Source organism: Ambystoma mexicanum, chromosome 4p, assembly GCF_040938575.1.
Source record: "Ambystoma mexicanum isolate Mex_15411 chromosome 4p, UKY_AmexF1_1, whole genome shotgun sequence".
NCBI classification, from domain to species: domain Eukaryota; kingdom Metazoa; phylum Chordata; class Amphibia; order Caudata; family Ambystomatidae; genus Ambystoma; species Ambystoma mexicanum.
Window position 1 is genome coordinate 45,953,331 of NC_090927.1, and position 17,898 is coordinate 45,971,228.

Sequence of the window (17,898 nt, forward strand, 5' to 3'; positions counted from 1 at the left end):
CACCCGCTCGCTCTCCACAAAAAGCATATACAAGAAAATGGCATCCTACGCGTACCTTTTAAACCAGCCCACACGTGCGACGTCACTTACGCGCGTACGCTCTAAGGGCCTTTCCTCCAATTACACGCAGTGACACCCGGACGTGCAGTTTTTGCACGTGTACAATGAACATGCACCTGTGTTGTGGGAAACAACCGTGCGCGTAACGTCACAGACGCGCTTACGCGCTAAGGGCCTTTCCTCGAATTACACACTGACGTGCAGTTTTTTCACGTGCCAAATCACTCCGTATGAAGCTGGCCACGCGACAACACACGGAAGACCACGCTCCTGCCCAGAAGGCCATTTTCCTGCCCCTCAGAGCCCCGAGCACGCTCCCACCTGCCATCTGCTGCTGCCTGCCTGCCTGCCTGCTGCCCACGTGCCCTGCTGTTTGGTGCCTGCACGTCTGCCATCTGCAGGGGTCCAGTTGCTGTGACCACCCCTGCTGGAACAGAAGACTCCCGACTGGGATACCATCGCTCCACAGCCCAGCCCCAGGACCCAGTTGCCCACCCACACCTGCCTCTGGGGTTGCCATGTCGGACACAACACCATCTGGAACCACTGGCAACCCCCAGCCAGAGAGGCAGAGGGCTACCAGCTTCAGCGCCAATGAAGTTGGTATCCTGGTGGAGCAAGTCCTGGGGCAGTATGATGCCCTCTTTGGAAGTTCGCGCGCCGACAATGAAGGATGGAAGAGGATCGGGATGGACATTGTGACTGCCATCAATGTGGAGGAGGTGGCAGCCCGCGACATTCAACACGTCCGGAATCGCTGGGAGGACTCCAGGTCCAGGACCCTCAACAAGGCCCGGCGCCTCTTGAAGGCAGCGGATGCTGAGGGTTGCCGGGTCCGCCTAACCAACAACCAGATGAGGGTCCTGGAACGTATACACCCAGCGCTCCACATCCAGGTCCTGGAGAGGCAGACCCATCTGGAGTCGAGCGGTAAGTGTACATGCGTACTGATTGGACGCTGTGCATGTTGAGGTGTGGCAGAAGTGTGCAGGTTGCACATATGTATTTGTAGGGCCATGTATGGATGTGTATGTACAGGGACATAAGCATGCCGCATGTGAGTCCTCTCATGTGTGAGACACATCCATGGTGTATGTGTTGGTAAGCATGCTGGCCAAATGCAGGTGTGGGTGCACACATTTTTGAATTTCTGTGTATGTACTGTGGCATGGTTGTGGTGTCACACATGGATGTTGGTTCCACCTGCATGTATCTGCACTATGTACATGTGCATGTGTGTGTATTTGACAAGTGTGCAACTGTGATACAACATGGATGCATGTGACACTGACATGTAGGAGGCTGACTGCCAGATGTGACATGGATGGCGAAGTTATCACTGCGACAGGTGGTGGAGATGTACAGATGCATGTAAGTCTGGTGGCGTGTGTGCATGTGTTCTGCACTCCCCGTGTTGCATGTGATATCAGGCTCACCTTCAGCTGCTCATGCTGTTGTTTGTGTATGGATGGTGCTGCCTGGTGCAACAGTCCTGTTGATTTGGTCATGTGTGTGAGTTGAAATGACATGTGTGTTGGGGAGTGTGAGGCCATGTCTGAAGTTTGACACTGCCACTCGTGTACAACTGTCATGTGTGTATCAGACCATTGTACAGTGCCCTGATGCCTGTGTTCTATCTCTCCCTGTCTGCAGCGTCAACTGATGAAGAGGGCGGAGCGGGTGCTGTGGAGCAAAGCGGCAGGGATCGCACCGCCAGCCGGAGACGCAAGGCCCAGCTCCCCTCCCATGTTGTCATCTCGTCGGGGAGTGAGGAGTCTGGTGCCGCATCACAGGCCGCAGCTGCCGAGGGTAGGTCCAAGAGGCGGAGGTCGGAGGTGGACTCCTCTGCAGCAGAAGGGGCAGCTGAGATCCCACAGGGTCCGATGGAGGAAGATGGCATGGAGTCATCCAGGTTGGTGGGGGGTTTGGTGGAGGAGGAGGCCGTGGAAGGGACACACACGGGGTGTGGAGGGGGGATTCCACTGGTGCTAGTGGTGCAGTCCAGGGGCAGGGACAGGAGGCAGCACAGGCCGCCGTGGAGGTGCCTGTGTGTAATCCTGTCCCCGATCCTGTGACTGCATCATCCTGCACCAGCAGGGATGCCTACGTCCAGACCCGTTTTCAGGGAGGGGATGAGCGCACAACAACTGGCCTTCATCTCCCTGTGGACGTGGCAATCCGGGACCGTGTTGAGAATGTCCTGGCTGGGTTGGTGTTGCGTCAACGGGGCATGCAAGATGACCTGCAGTGTTTTCGTGAAGACTCTGCACGTCATCTCGGATTCCTCTATGACCACGTCGACCTACTAGGACGGGTCACCAGTGCTGGATTCCTCCGTGTGCTGGACCTTCTGCCGACCCCCTCCTCACCTGAACCCCCTATGCGCCAGTCGTCCTCCGTGCCATCTTGCGGCCCAAGTATCACCTGGGTACCCTGTGGAGCTGTCTCTGACCCAACGGCCAGGCTGGTGGAGGACACATCCCTGCCACTGTCGGGAGTCGGAGGTCCAGCAGGGGTGGCCACCCCAACAACTGCACCCCAGCAGGAGGAGGACGTGCAGGCATCAAGTGCCAGGGCACAGACACGGCAGCAGCAGGCTCAAGGTGGGAGCGATGATGGCTCAGGGCCATCAACATGAGAGGGGCAGGCATCGGCCGGAGGGCAGGAGGACCCTGGATTGGGAGTGTATTCCATGTGGCAGCGGTTGGGCAGCACATAGATGCGGAGCGGCGGCGGGCGGAAGAGGCACGGCTCACTATGGTCAGGGCGGAGAACTCCATGCGCAGGGCGCTGAGGCGGGCCGAGTGCCTCGAGGCCATTCGCAGGGAGTTGGAGGTCGAAATGGCGTTATCTCTGCGAGACCTCGGGCCAGGGAACAGGCCCGCCTCCAGGACGTTGAACAGGAGTTTGATGATGCCCTGGCCTGGGAAATCGAAAAGTGAGCCGTAGGACTTGCCCGCCGCCATTGTATATAGTTAGTTAGTGTTAGGTTTCATTTATGTTTTAATTTCATTTGGGGCACTTGGACTATGCCCCACCTTCTTGTAGATAGTTCTTTATTAGGTAGTCTTTTTGGTAGGTTTAATTTCCATAGCTGGGGTCATGGACCCTGGATTTCTTATTTGTATATAGTTGAACAGTGGATTTATCATTATTTTTCTTTTTCACCATGGAGCAATGGTTTTCACTTATTTCTTTCCCTTTGGATTTGCTTTGTTGGACGTGGACTTTGGACACATTTTCATTTAGATTTATTTGGATTCTGATTTCATATATTTCTTTCATTTTGGGACATGCTGCATTTCATTTCGTATTTCCATTATTGTGTGTTTTCATTTTATTCCCTTTGTTTTGTGTTCAATACATTTTTGTTTCATACTTCAATGTGTCGTATTCTCTCATTGGTTTGATGCATGTCACGATGTGGGTTTTCACATTCACTGGCACCCATTGTGTGTGTGTGTGACGAACATGTGTTGATGTACATACATGCCATTTGGGTTTAATCATGTAATGGCCATTTCAATGTGGGGAGGATGTAATAGTTGATTGGTTCTCTGTGCAGGGGTGGCGTGCGGTGGGAATTGGGTGGCCATGAGGGCCATGATTGTGGTTCATGATGACGTGTTGGGGATGGACATGAGTCAGGGCCTGCTGGCAGGTGCCCCTCACTGCTGGGTGGGTGGGGGTGCAGGGACATAAGTCGGGGCCTGCTGCCAGGTGCCCCTCACTGTAATACACATACCCCGCTCGCCCAAGGCCTATCGCGTTTGACACTTCCTGTGCACCCCAGAAATACACGTACCCCACCCACCAAAGGCCTATCGCGTTTGACACTTCCCGTGCACCCCAGAAATACACATACCCCGCTCGCACAAGCCCTATCACGTGTAAAACTTCCTGTGTACCCCCGAAATGCACGTACCCCGCTCGCACAAGGCCTATCGTGTGTGACACTTCCTGCGCCCCCCAGAAACACACGTACCCCGCTCACCCAAGGCCTATCGTGTGTGAAACTTCCCACGCCCCCCAGAAATACACATACCCCGCTCGCCCAAGACCTATCGCGTGTGACACTTCTCGCGCATCCCAGAAATACATTTACCCTGCTCGCACAAGCCCCATCACATGTAAAACTTCCCACACACCCCAGAAATACACGTACCCCGCTCGCACAAGCTCTATCGCGTGTACAACTTCCCGAAATACACATAGCCCGCTCGCACAAGCCCTATCGATTGTCAAACTTCTAGCACACCTCCGAAATACACGTACCCCACTCGGCCAAGGCCTATCCTGTGTAATACTTCCCGCGAACCCCCGAAATACACATAACCCGCTCGGCCAAGGCCTATCGTGTGTAGAACTTCCTGCAAAACCCCGAAATACACGTACCCCGCTCGGCCAAGGCCTATTGCGTGCGGAACTTCCCGCGAACCCCCGAAATACACGTACCCTGCTCGGCCAAGGCCTATGGCGTGTAATACTTCCCGTGAACCCCCAAAATACACGTTCCCCCCTTGCGCGATTGCAGTGTAACGGCCCTGTTAGCTGGTCCAGGGTTAGCGCGGCCCTTTGCGCTGCATTGGGGATTTCAATGGTTTTTCCTTGCGCAAGGGGCGTTCTTGGGGGCGTAACTGGCGCTGCAGGATGTTCTCTGCTCCAGCGCTCAAAACGGCTTGGTAATTCCATGAATACGCGGTGCACCTGAATGCTGTTTAGTGCACATGGCTGGCGCACGCTCCCTCTCTGCGCTGCTCGCGTGCGCTGCCTCTGCGCTGAAATCTATGAATTACCCCGTTAATCTCATAAGGGCAGATTCTCAAAAAAGCAGCGCAGAGGAAAGAAGCGCAGAGAATGTGCTTAGGTCAGTTTATTCACAAAGGTGGCCTGTGTATTTCTGGAGGGAGTGTAGTGTAGTGCAAAGATGCGCTGTCCATCCCCCGTTCATATATTAGTGTCGGGAGTGCGCTCCCAGCAACCAGCGGTTACTGGGAGCGCATTTCACTGAGACAGTATGGTAAAGGACCCGTCTCAGTGAAATGACCGGGGGGAAAAGCATTTCTATTCCCGTTTGCGGGATGGAAATGTTACTGTGACAGGCGCGGTTTAACACTTAAAACAAGAAATCAGGATCGGGTCGGAAGTGACCTGGTCCTGATTTTCACCTCTCACTGCGACCATTTAAAAAAGTGCATGGGGGATTCCAAAATGGCCGCTTTGGAGTGAGGATGTGTTTTCCAGTCCTCCAAGCCGGCTGACACAAGCAGGCCTGCGGGCTGCCAAGGCAATTACATACACTGTTGCAACATCAGAACATGGCGCCGCGCAGCAGAAAGGTGGCTGTCCTGTCCCTCTATGTACGAGGTCATCATGACATCCGATCCAGATCTCACGCTGAACTTCCAAACACACCCCACTTTTCCTCAAGGAACCAGTGTCTTGACACTTTTTTTCTAAGCTTTCTCCACATGCAGTACATCAAGGACACCGCAGCCTGCCTCTACAGGGAAGCGCCCCAGTGGAGAATAGTAGCTGTTTGAAGTAAGTCTTCATTCAATTGTGTGATCTTGAACAAGTCTTTGACTACTATCATACAGCATTCTCTGCAATATTTTGAGTTAGCCCTTTACACCAAGGACTGACAGGACTATGTGTTATGTCTCTCTATGTCTATAGGGATTTCACTGGAGACTGCAACACTATGATTCTATGCAGTACCTAAGGACTGCTTACCTACACTAAGAGACGGTAAGAACCTACTCTAAGTACATCTTATAATTACATTTGATTACTGATGTACCCATTGAGCAACCACACTAACCAAGATGTGGTTTTCTTGTATTTTGCATAAATAGGTTTGGCCTGCATTTTCTCTCTTGTATTAAGACCAAGAAAGTATGGACATATATCTCCCTGAATTGTCCACAAAGAATTATTGATAAAGACTTCACATTATCAACAACAGTCTCTATTGGGCTGGGAGTGTTTCCCGCCCCGAACCCCACACACTTTCCCCTGAAGAAGTTCCTATTACTAACCTAAAGGACTACAGGAATGAAACATGTTGGGCTTTTCTCAGATACTATTATGAAGTGTTTGTTCTACGAACAATAACCCTTTGATGCACTTTAGGTATTTCTCAACGAGCGCATCATGACTAGAGACACCTAACAAAGAAGGTCTTAATTTATGCACTTTGTGTGGTTTTTGTTTGTTTGAAGCTGTAGATTGTACTTGTTAAAAACTGTATAGCACTTAGCACTTTAACTTGGAAGCACTAGTCACTTTGTTTAGCTTTTATATGTTAGATTTTACATGTTAGTTTTTATGTAGTTGGTTTTAACACAGAATGTCTGTTTATTAAAATTTCATTATTAACTGTATTGAACTATGAAGTCAGGTTGTATTTTCCTTGGACTTCCATTCTTCACTGTCCCAGAATTACTTTCAAGTGTGATTTGTCAAATGATCCAGTAGATTGTGTACCCACACCCACCCGAGGTGCGGGAGCCCCGTTTTTGTTGTGTTTTAGATATAAAATGTCAGGTTCGCTCCCTCAAAACCTATAGTTATACCTGCTTTCCTTCTAGTTTTCTTTTGTTGGCTGTCCTTTGAAGCAGACCTCCGATGGTGATATTTGGCAGATCGGCTCCTGATAGTATGGGAAGGGACGCACCAAGAAGAAGAGGAAGCTCCACCAGAGGAAAACGTTCCCGGCAAAGTAAAAAAGCTGTGCAGTGCAATCAACGCTGAGGAAGGAGGGATTTTGTGTGCCAGACTACTGATCTGCAGAGGGCGGAGGACGGAGAGGAGACTCGCGGTGAAACCGGGAGTGGAGGTCAGAAGTCGGGAGTCCCAGGCAAAAGGGGACTCCCCTTGGTGAGCAATTCAGGCGTCTCCCTGACGTACGGGGCAAGCGTGACACTAGGGAACAGCAAGGACCACAAGCGTGCCACAAGCGGAACCCGTCCCATAGATTCAAGGCGCAAACAAGAGAAACGGAGCAGTGAAGTAGATGGCCACAGTACTGGTGGAGTGAGATCAGTGCCTCCAACTTCGTGGGAGGAGTATGATAGATCTGGAGTCTCTCCTCAGCAAGTGGTAAAGGACACGCTGGGAGGGCTCTTCATTAGCCACGCGCTGAAGCATCCGTAGAGGGGAAAAGGTGAAGAGTTGAGAGCCACTTCTCAGCCCTCCTATGATTCTGAGGACAAAGTCCAGAGAATATGTTATGTTATCGGTACTTATATAGCTCACCGTCACCACGGAATTGGTCCCCAGGCGCTCTGGTGGATCTGTAAACGAGAAGGTGGGATGGGTTAGTGAGGTGAAGAGGGAGTAGGATAGTGAGAGGAGTGGTGTACTGTTGGCAGCTTCAACTCGGTAGACACCGGGTGCTGAGCTTTGGTGCGAGTATTGGATCGGTGTCCATCCGCATATGCTTTTGGTGCGGCTTATGTGTTGCTGCAGTGTGGTGAAGTGCGTGCAGCTTGTTGTGCGAGAGATGGTTGTGTGAGGTTTTGGGTGAGATAAGTATGCAGAGAGTTTGAGCTTATATTGGTTAGTGGGTTATATGACATTTAACATGCTAACATTCACAGTTAGGTCTAGGTGTGGCACTCGCTAACCTTCACAATATTATCTAGATACAGTGCAGGCTAATGTTCTCAATTCTAAGTGTGGCACATGCTAGCAATCAAGTTCCATCTAAGTGTGGCAGGTGCTAACAATCCCTTAGTGCCTGATTACGAGGTCCCTTTGCGGGTTCCCGACCATAATGGCTGGTTTTACCAGCCATCAAGGAAGGGACCCGCAAAGGGACCTTGGTGCTAATTACGGTACCACAAATTGCGGTACCGTAATTACCGCCTTCCCCATTCCCTTTGAGCCCTATGGGGCAAAAATGCGAATGGGGAAGGGCCATGGCGAAAGGGGGAATTACCACCCCGCCAACCTTGGAATGGGGTGGTAAGTCCCCCTTTCTCCATGGCCGAGTCGGTAAGTGGCCGGCATGGACCATGGTGCTAATAGCCCGGGTCGTATAGGCCAATCGCCTTGCTAAACCTGGACGCCAAGATGAATACAGTTATATTGGTGGCTAGGCACTCACCCCTTCTTCCAGATCTTATTGGGGCTGATCAGTAAGGATTAATGAAAGGGTGGCAAACGTGGGATAATACCAGAAAATTAACACAGGTCTTGGCAGTGCTGATATGTCTCGATGCAGAAAACGCATTTGATCAAGTTGAGTGGCCATTCTTGTTTGAGGCTGTGTCTAAAATGGGGATAGGCCCTAGGTTTATTCGCATGGTCTGGGCAAACTATATAAATCCTTTGATGCGGTTGTCTATTAACTCGCAACTATCAGACCGGGTACAAATAGTAATGGGAACGAGGCAGGGATGTCCCCTGTCCCCACTCCTCTACGCGATCTACCTAGAAGCCTTATCAGCATCCATCAGACAAAATCAGGACTTACAGGGTATACAATTTGGAGGGCAAGACCTGAAAATAGCGGCACTTGCTGATGACATGATGAGAACCCTGACTGCACCAGTAACATCTGTCCCTGCACTAATAAAGGAATTATCTACCATGAAAAAAGTGGCAGTGCTGAAGAAAAACATTTCCAAATCGGAGCTCTTGAGCCTGGGGTGTTAGGGAGAATTCTCTGTTAAGGCTAATTTCCCAAACCTAGTGAGTCCCCCAGTAGCTTTGCTGGACTTTTGGAGTTTGTTTTTTTCTCCTGGTAAGAGTGAGACTGTTTTACTCCCACTCTTAAACATGATTTGAGGTGCTCCTTTGACTCTGTATGTGTTTTATGGGCTATGGGGTCTTTTACTCCATAGGGCTTCATGTGTTTTGGTATGTGTGTTACACAGCACCCTCAGTGCAGTAACACAGGGGTGTCATAGTGACCCCCAAACATAGACTCCATACCCTGGGACTGACTACTGTCTCCCAGGTCATGTAAAGTCACCATTGGCTTTACTAGTCCAAAATTGTGAACAGAACCAGTACGAACCATCATATTGTGGAGGTACTGGTAAGGGGTAATTCGATTGCCCCCTTGGTCTGTTGTCGAGGGGGCACTGTCCCGTCCCCCCTCGTCAAGTTTCTGGCTGGTGGCAGTGGTTACCACGCAAAATATTCCACCAGAATATTTCCTATGGGATTTTCCCATTGATTTCAAACGATTTTGGTGCAATGTTAAAGATACCGCTGGTTTATTTATTTAATATTAATTCACCGGTCGGGTCTTTTTGCACGAACTCGGTTTTAAAATGGCGTTTGTGTTCACCTCTGTAACTCTGACCCAAGCTCGAGCCCTTTGTTCCACTTTTAGTGGGTTTCTCCACAGAAGCCCTCCAAAGTGGTGCCACTCTGTCTGGGTTTCTTAGGAGGTGTGGAGGGGGGAATAGGCACCCTGGACTGAGTTGCCTTGGCAACTCAAGTCGCACTCTACTCTGATTGGCCCAGTGGTGAGCCCCCAGGCTCACCACTTAGCATGAGTGATTGACAGCTCGGCTGATGAATGGGGGTTTTTCTGCATAAAAGCAGGGCCTTTGAGACTGGAACTTCAGAAGTCGCCACAGGACCTAAGAATCCGACGCGGAAGAAGCTGAGCCACCTGCAACCCGACGACACCACTGGTGAAGCCCTGCTGCAACGAACTCACCACTTTCCAACGACAGAGAAGATCTCCTTCCAGAAGAGTCTTCTTCCCTTTGAGCTGGTGGGACCAACCAGTTCACCTTTGTTCGCCTTCCAGGACGACTCATGGTCGAATTGCCCGTGCCAAGCACCCCGGCAACCGGATAGCCAGGTTCACCACTGACTGCGAATAAAAGGATTGCACCTTTTAATCGAGAACTCCGCGGCTGGTTTCTTCCTGGTGGTGCAATGATCTTCAGCTTTCCTCCACGTCGAGATCTCCTCTTCCTCTGGACAAAGCATTGATTTGCACCCGCCGCTAGGAACAACGGCCCCCGCTGGAGCGTTCTCTCCGTTTAAGGTACTGTGTCCTGCCTAGCCTCCCCTTTCAACGGTCTGTGCAAGGTGTCCCGTAAATCCTTGCCTTTCCAACTGGGTTGACCCTAGGCTGGCTAACCTTCCTTGTTTGAACAGATCCAAACCCTTTTTGACTTTTCTGCAAAGACTTTAAAGTGCATTTCAACTGTGTGATCTTGGGCTTGCTCTCTCTAAGAGTGGGTCTGGCCTATGAACTTTTTGCTCTACAGTGACCCTGCCTTTCTCGACTTGCTGTGATCTTTTAAAAGTGTTGGGATTGTGTTAGTTTCCTGCTCTGCCTTTTTCTCTCCCTGTTTAACTGAATTATTAGAGTGCCATCTAAGGTTAAGCGCTCACCTCTGTCTGCAAATAAGTGGTGTTTTGAACCTAAGACTTGTCTAATATTCCACTAGGGATGTGTATATACATATAGTGACTGTGTTTGAACTTGCTTGACATATTAGTGCCAGTGTATTTTTTACAAGTGTGTTTTTAAATAAATAATCATATACTTTTATACCAAAGCTCTGGTCAGTGTTTGCTTGTGCTACTGTATTTTGGTACCTAGTGTGTATACTCTATATACTGCCTAACTCATCTTGAGAGAAGTCTGACTGCTCAGCCACAGCTACCAGGTAAATCTGGGTGGTGCAGACTGCTACCAATTGAGTTTACTGCCAACACCTGTAGTCTTAATCTTTTTGCAGTGCTCCCTAAGGGAACTGCACAGGATTCTGCCTAACATGGGGCTCCCAAAGAAGCAGGGGGAACTAAAACTGGTATCACTGTTTAATTCAGCCAAGGGGGCCATTACTTATCTGGGAGTCAATTTAACTAACTCTATAGCGGGATTATATGAGGCAAATTACCCAGCAATGGTTTACCAGATTAAAAACAGACCTAAACAAGTGGACTCCTACGTATGTCCATCTCGTGGTTGGGGAGAATAGCCACGATGAAGATGGCTACGTTTCCCAGACTACTTTACTATTTCCAGGCACTTCCTAATCTGGTCCTGTGGTCCTTCTTTAAGACCATTAATAGACTTATAACAAGGTTTATATGGCAGAATAAACGGCTGAGAGTAGCCTTAGAGACACTGATGGCCCCCAGACATATCATGAGGCAGCCCAAATACGGGTGATACGGGAAGGGTTGTCGAATGATTTGACAAAACCGTGAGCAAGGATGGATAGGGCAGTGGCATGGACTCCCCTAAAAGGGCTTCTATAGTTGGAAAAATGGGACATACCACGGAGCGCTAACATGAGCAAAGCATTATCAGTGACCTGTGATACATGGGATCACCTGCTCAAGAGAGGACGTCTGTCTACACGCCCCTCCCCATTTACCCCGCTATTTGGGAACCCGCAATTTTCACCAGGGATGGTACAGGGTACTTTGAAAAAATGGCATGCCATAAAATGTACAAAAAGGGGACATGATAGTTAAGGGGGGGGAGGACCGGACGTTTGAGGAATGTAAATAGCAGATTGACCCGACAGAGAGAGACAGAATGGAATATTATCAAATGCGAGACTGGTTAAAACAGGCAGCGCAAAGAACCCTCACATACATCGAGGAATGTATTGCAGCACATACCGGGTATAGGCAATTGGTATCCAAGTTATACTCGATTTTAATGGAACGAAACCCGGACAGGACGTGATCATAGATACAGAAATGGGAAAGAACACTGGGGTAGGAAATACCGAAATATTTCTGGGAAAATCTCTGGGGGAACATAACGAAACTGACAAAATCGATTCAAATCACGGAAGCAGGTATAAAGTAATGGTTCAGTGGCACTATACCGTGGAACGATTGCATGAGGTGTATTCAACCATAACCCAAGAAAGCTGGAGGGGGTGTTCAGGAAGAGGGGATGGAAGACACATCTTGTGGGACTTCCCAGTTCTGCAAAGGTTCTGGGAGGAAGTGAAGGGGCAGATACAACAGATGGTGTGGAAGCCATAGATTTACTCCCTCGGGGAATGGATATGTGGGCTCTTTGACCCAGAGTCCCAACCACTTTTGAGGCTTTCATGATTCTACTCATAGCGGTCTGGTTAGAAATAGCAAAAAAAGTGAAGCAAAACGTACGGCCCACGAATGTGGAATGGCTACACAGGATCTGGGGGATAATAGCTATGGAATGTGTTGCATATAGACTGCAAGGAGAAGCATGGCTTTGTTTTCTTTTATTTTTAGTCCTAAATGTAGGACTGCCCTGCATCTCCTGCTGGTGGTGCAAGGCAAATGCAAAGAATAGTAAGGGGCTTCATCAAATATCCCCCACCCCACCCTGAGCTTCACAACAACTTGCGGCAGCCGTGTCTCTGGAAGGAAAATGCACGGTTTGCTAATTTTATACACGGGTAACTGTGCATCTCACCAAGCCCTAAAATTATTTGGGACATGAGCCACAGCGGGCAGTTTCCAGTCCTATTTCTATGTCAACTGCACCAGTGGACAGGAAATGAGTGAATGGAGAGGAGGGCCGGAGGGAGAAAAGGGCACAGCGCAAGATCAGCAGATCCTGTTAGACTAAGGAAGATTATAATCAAGCTTGTGCACCTGCTTATGTTAGGGCTGCAGGGCCTGGACATAAAAGGAAGAACACGCCGAGGAGGTTTTAACGTCTCTTTATTTCAACATACCGGCATAAACTGCCGAACCCTTTTCTCCCTCCCCCTTTCGTCATGAGTCATGTGGTGTGGCCCACGTGACTCTGTGTCTCTCTTAAAGGGACACTAGCCCTGCAACAACACCCCCGGACAAATGTCCTTGCATCGTTATCAGCATTCTTCAACTAAACATCCTGATTTCTTCACGATCCTTTGGGGTCGGCTGCTGGTGGCTTCATCTGGGTTTTCTTCTGGTCGATCCATTCTCTTCATTCCTGGTCAGGGTGAGAACCTTGGGGGAGTCCCTAGTCTGTCTCTAACATCATGTGGTTCTGGATCCGGATCTGGAGGCTGGAGTTTGAATAATGAACTATTTCGAGTTATTTCCTTCTCTTCATTTGCAGCTGTCACCATGGTTCCTTTTACCGCCGTAACTTGGAGAGGGTGCAGGGCAAACCGAGAGTTGGTTTTCTTGACCATAGTTTGTTGTACTAGCACTTCATCTCCGATCTGAAATTCCTTCGGTCGTGTCCCTCTTCTTTCATCTGTCTCTTTGCGAGCTTGTTCCTTTCGCTCTGCATCTCTTCTTAAGATCTCAGGATCTGCTTCTGGCTGGTTTGCTGGATGTCGTATTATTCGTGTGCGAGCTTGGTATTTCACCATGGATTCCGCTGGGGTCTTGTTTATGGCCTTGTGCGGCGTGTTGCGGTAATCGCGAAGCATCCGGCATAGTGCTTGATGTGGATCAACATTCTCAATCCGGGCTCTCTGTAAAGTCTTTTTGATGGAGGCTATGAACCTTTCGGCCATCCCGTTGGCTTGGGGCCAGCGAGGTGTAACTTTCTGGTTTCTGAACCCTAGGTGCTTGGCAAATATTGCAAATTCATGCCCTGCAGAACGGCGGACCATTGTCTGATTTGATGACTTCTGGTATTCCCCATTCGCTCACTACTTCGTCGAAGACAGCTGCTACCTGAGCAAATGCCGTGGACGTGGACCGCTTCAAAATCAGGAACCTGGAGTGTTCGTCGATGAAGATAGTAGTAGGTATTCACCTGATTCAAGTGGTCCATAAAAGTCTACTGTGACTTTTTCCCCTGGATGTTCTGGAATTTGTGTTGGCTGCAGAGGTATGGGGGCTTCTGCTATGGCTGTGCATTGACATGCTACACAGTTTTTTACCCATCGGTCCACCATGGAATCTAGGAAGGGGAACCATACATGGCACCGTAGCTGCTGTTTGGTATTGTCTGTGCCACAATGCCCCTCGTGAGCTGTCTTGATTACTTCTGAACGTAGGGTGGCTGGAACCACCAGCCTGCATCCCTGTAGGAGTATGGCTTTGTCTTGCACGGCCAGTTCTGTGTCCACTTTTGCCAGCCTCTCTAGCTCGTCTCTGCATGCTCCGGGATGTGTTGTTAGTGCCCGCCGATAGTCTTTCCACCTGTTGTTTTCAGTGAGGCTGATCACCAGGGCCATGGATGGGTCAGACGCTGATGCTGAGGCAATGGTTTCCAGTGATATCGCTGGGGGAAGCACATTCGTGGTAATGTAGCTGATGTACTCAACATCACCAGGTAGTGGCACTGTCTTTCCTGTGGGGTTTCTAGATAAGTAGTCAGCTGGGTTGTTTTCACCCCCGGACGATGGATGATGTGGTAATCATATTCTTGTAGACATATGCCCCATCGTTCAATTCTGGGGGGCATCTTTATTCTGGGGTTCCCAAATAATGATAGTAGGGTCTGGTGATCGGTGATGAGGGTGAACATTTTGCCTATTACAAAGTTATGGAAATTTTCACACGCCCATACAGCTGCCAAACTCTCTTTTTCAGCTTGGGAATATGCAGACTCGGGCGGCGCCAGTGCCCTGCTGGCGTATGCCACAACATGTCTCGGGTGGGCGTCAACCCCATGGTTTGGGCGAGTATGGCCCCTAATCCTACTGGACTTGCGTCTACAAAGATTTCAGTGTGCCATTCCGGGTCGAAGTAGGCACGTTTCCTGGCTTCTGCTAGGGATTGTTTGATGGTATCAAATGCATCCTGGCATTCCGCTGACCAAGCAAAAAGGATGTCTTTTTGGAGCAACTTCCTGAGGGGGTTCTGTGATCGAGGCATAGTGTGGTATATACCTGGCGCAATATCCTGCCATGCCAAGAAATGATCTGACATCCGCAATTTGTCTGGGCTCCTGCAGGATGAAGATTGTGGAGACCTTCTCAGGGTCCGGGGTCATGCCGTCCACGGAGAAGATGTGCCCGAAGAATTTTAACTTGGACTTGCTGAAACAGCACTTGTCGACATTGAGGGTGAGACCTGCCTCTTGGATGGCTTTGCAGGTGGCTCAAAGGGCTATGTCATGTTCCTCCTTGGATCGTCCGTACACGAGGATGTCGTCACTGTAGTTCAGTGCTCCTCTTATTGGTTGAATGATTTGGCTGATGGCCTCATGAAAGATTTCCGGGCTGATGATATGCTGAAATTTTTGTAGCGGAGAGACCATCATGGGTGGCGAAGGTGGTAATGCCTCTCGATTCCGGGTGGAGTACCATCGGGTGGTACCCTTGATTTAGGTCAAGCTTGGAGAAGAGGATGGATTTATTCAGTTGGACTATCATGTCCTCAATTTTTGGACCTGGGTGTCGCTCACTCTGGATGGCGGTGTTGGCCATTCACATGTCTACGCAGAGTCTGAGACGCCCTCCTTCTTTTGGCACAATCACTAATGGTGAGACCCAAGGGGTCGGGCCTGCTGCTGGCTCAATGATTCCGTCTTCCAAGAGTTGTCTGAGTTCAGCCGACACTGCAGCTTGCAAATGAAATCCAACACTCCTTGGGTGTTGTGGAACGGGTCGGACTGTTGGGTCGATATGTAGTTTCATGGGCGTGCCCTTCATTTTTCCTAGCCCCTTGCATATGAGTGGGAATTCGCTCATTATGGTCTCCTTTGTCATGGTACCTGTTTGAGCAGGCCAGTTTTGAATGTTGAACACATGATTTCTTGTGTCTGGTGTTGGTGCTGTTGAGCGGAGTTGTGTCGCCTTCTCTGACATGTATGTCTATGAGCCCTAAACTGAAGGTGCTCCGATAGCTTAGGAGACATCTCCTTTTGGTCAGACTGCGAATGACATGGATGATGGTCGTCGTGGAGTGCTTGTCATGGATGAGTCGACGCCCAAGCGAGCCAATGGCTTGTAGGGAGACTGCTGCGCCCCACTGGAATATCTTGGAGGCTGATGGTGTTAAAGCTGGTTTTTCATGGTACGGGTGAAACTCCTTTTCACCCATTTTGTTTACGGTAGATCCAGAGTCGACTAGGAAGCAGAATTGTTTACCACCTTTTTCCACAGGTATCTTGGGTGCTTCTCGTGCTTCTCTTTCATCCATGATGAGATTGACGTATTTGTCCTACGAATATTGGTCATATTGGTCAGCTTCGTAGTCGAATTCTTGTTGTTCTATGCCGTAGTAGTTCTGGTATGATGGGGGTCCATCATATTCGTCTCTTATGCGTGAGACCTGGTCATGTATCTCATTGCCCTGCGTCTCAGCATCTGGGTAGATGTCTTCAACTACTCTGAGGTATCTTCTTGGGTTTTGCTGATATGGGCGCATTTGATAGGTCTGTGCTTGTGGGTTTCTGTTGAATGTTTTGTGTTGAGGGGCCATGGTCATTCGTGGTGTCGGAAAAGGTCTACCTTCTCTGCAGAACGACTGGAAATGTCCTTCTCTGCCACAGTTACCAAATCTCTGGGAGAGTGCGGGACAGGTCCCTGCATGGGGAAAGGTCATCCTACAGCAGTAGCACTGTCGTTGTGTTCTTGGGGAAGCTGAAGTTGGAGGGCCTCTCTGTTGTTCTGGTGTTGTTTGGTTGTATCGCCGCTATCATTTCATTCTTGTCTTGTTTTTCTGAGGTGCTGCCTGCTATCTGTATTACTTGCTTGTCAACCCTTTCTAGAATTCTGGCCATTTCACTGACTTCCTCAGTGGTGAGTGGCTTTTTGAGAAGTTTCTTTTTTAGGGTCTGAGACACACATCCTTCAATAACTCGTAGGCGAATGGCCTCATCTAGTGAAAAGACATGAAATTGGCAGTGCACACCTTTTTTTAGGCAGGTGATTAGTTTGTTGGCTCAATCACCAGTCTCTTATTCAGAGCTGTGATTAGCGCTGGAAAGTCAGTTTGTTCAGCGGTTGGAATGGTCTTTATAAGAATTTTAACTTAATTTCCTGCTAGATTGAGGAACATGCTGCGTAACCTCGGTGAGTTCTCTTCGCCTGCAGCTGCAATGAATGTGTTAAAAGTCTTCTAACCACTCAACCCACCTCGGGCCTTTGTTGGCTTGTGGCGTCATGGAAAGGGGGGGGGCATGCGCCAGGCAGTGGCAGCCGTGTTCCCAGTGCGGGGCGGAGGAGTTGGAGCTTGTTGGTCTGTTGGAGAGCTCATGACGGTGGCGGTGACCCTGGTGCTGGGGCAGCGATTGTCCTCCTGTAGGCTGTGGTGTGGTGGTGCTGCAACTGTGTGCGTGTCCGGTGGACCCCAGTTCGGTTGCTATGTGGCTTTCTCTTGTATGTGGCACATGAGGTGGTCAAGGTAGGGTACACCCGTGTGGATCCTTCTTGGTCTTGTCCCTCTGCTTGCTGTCGTTGAAAAGCAATGGGGGAAAATTGGGGGGCACCACCCACCTGGGTCCTTGTTGCTTGTGCTGGCTGGAGCTGGATTGAAGGCCTCCAGAGCGACCGCTGGCGGGTTGCCGCACAGTCGTGGTGTGGTGTGCACTCCCTGTGCACACTTCCAGGCAGGGTTTGGCTGTGTGCCTCGACCGCTGGCGGGTTGCCGCGCGGTGTGTTAATGGAGAGGGAGCCAAACCCTTTTCTCCCTCCCCCATTTGTCATGAGTCACGTGGTGTGGCCCACGTGACTCTGTGTCTTTCTTAAAGGGACACTAGCCCTGCAACAGCTTAAAGCCCCGTTTCTCTTTGTGTCTTCAAATGACAATCCCCATACCAGTGAACACAATTATCATCGGGCAATTCAATGAGTCCACTATCCTCATTTCATGTCCAAAGACCCTTCCCTTGGGTAACCAGAGTTCTTCCCAGTCCCTACCAGGAAGTCCAACTTTGGCATTATCCATTCTGATACTTTATACAAGTTACGTGTCTGCAGCCCTGGACCTTGTAGGACATGTTGC

At 49.8% G+C, this 17,898-nt stretch overlaps 1 pseudogene; it reads right to left on the minus strand.

Moving 5' to 3' along the window:
* The window catches only part of LOC138452966 (zinc finger protein 208-like), a 300,800-nt pseudogene that overhangs the window by 143,188 nt on the left and 139,714 nt on the right, over positions 1–17,898 (minus strand).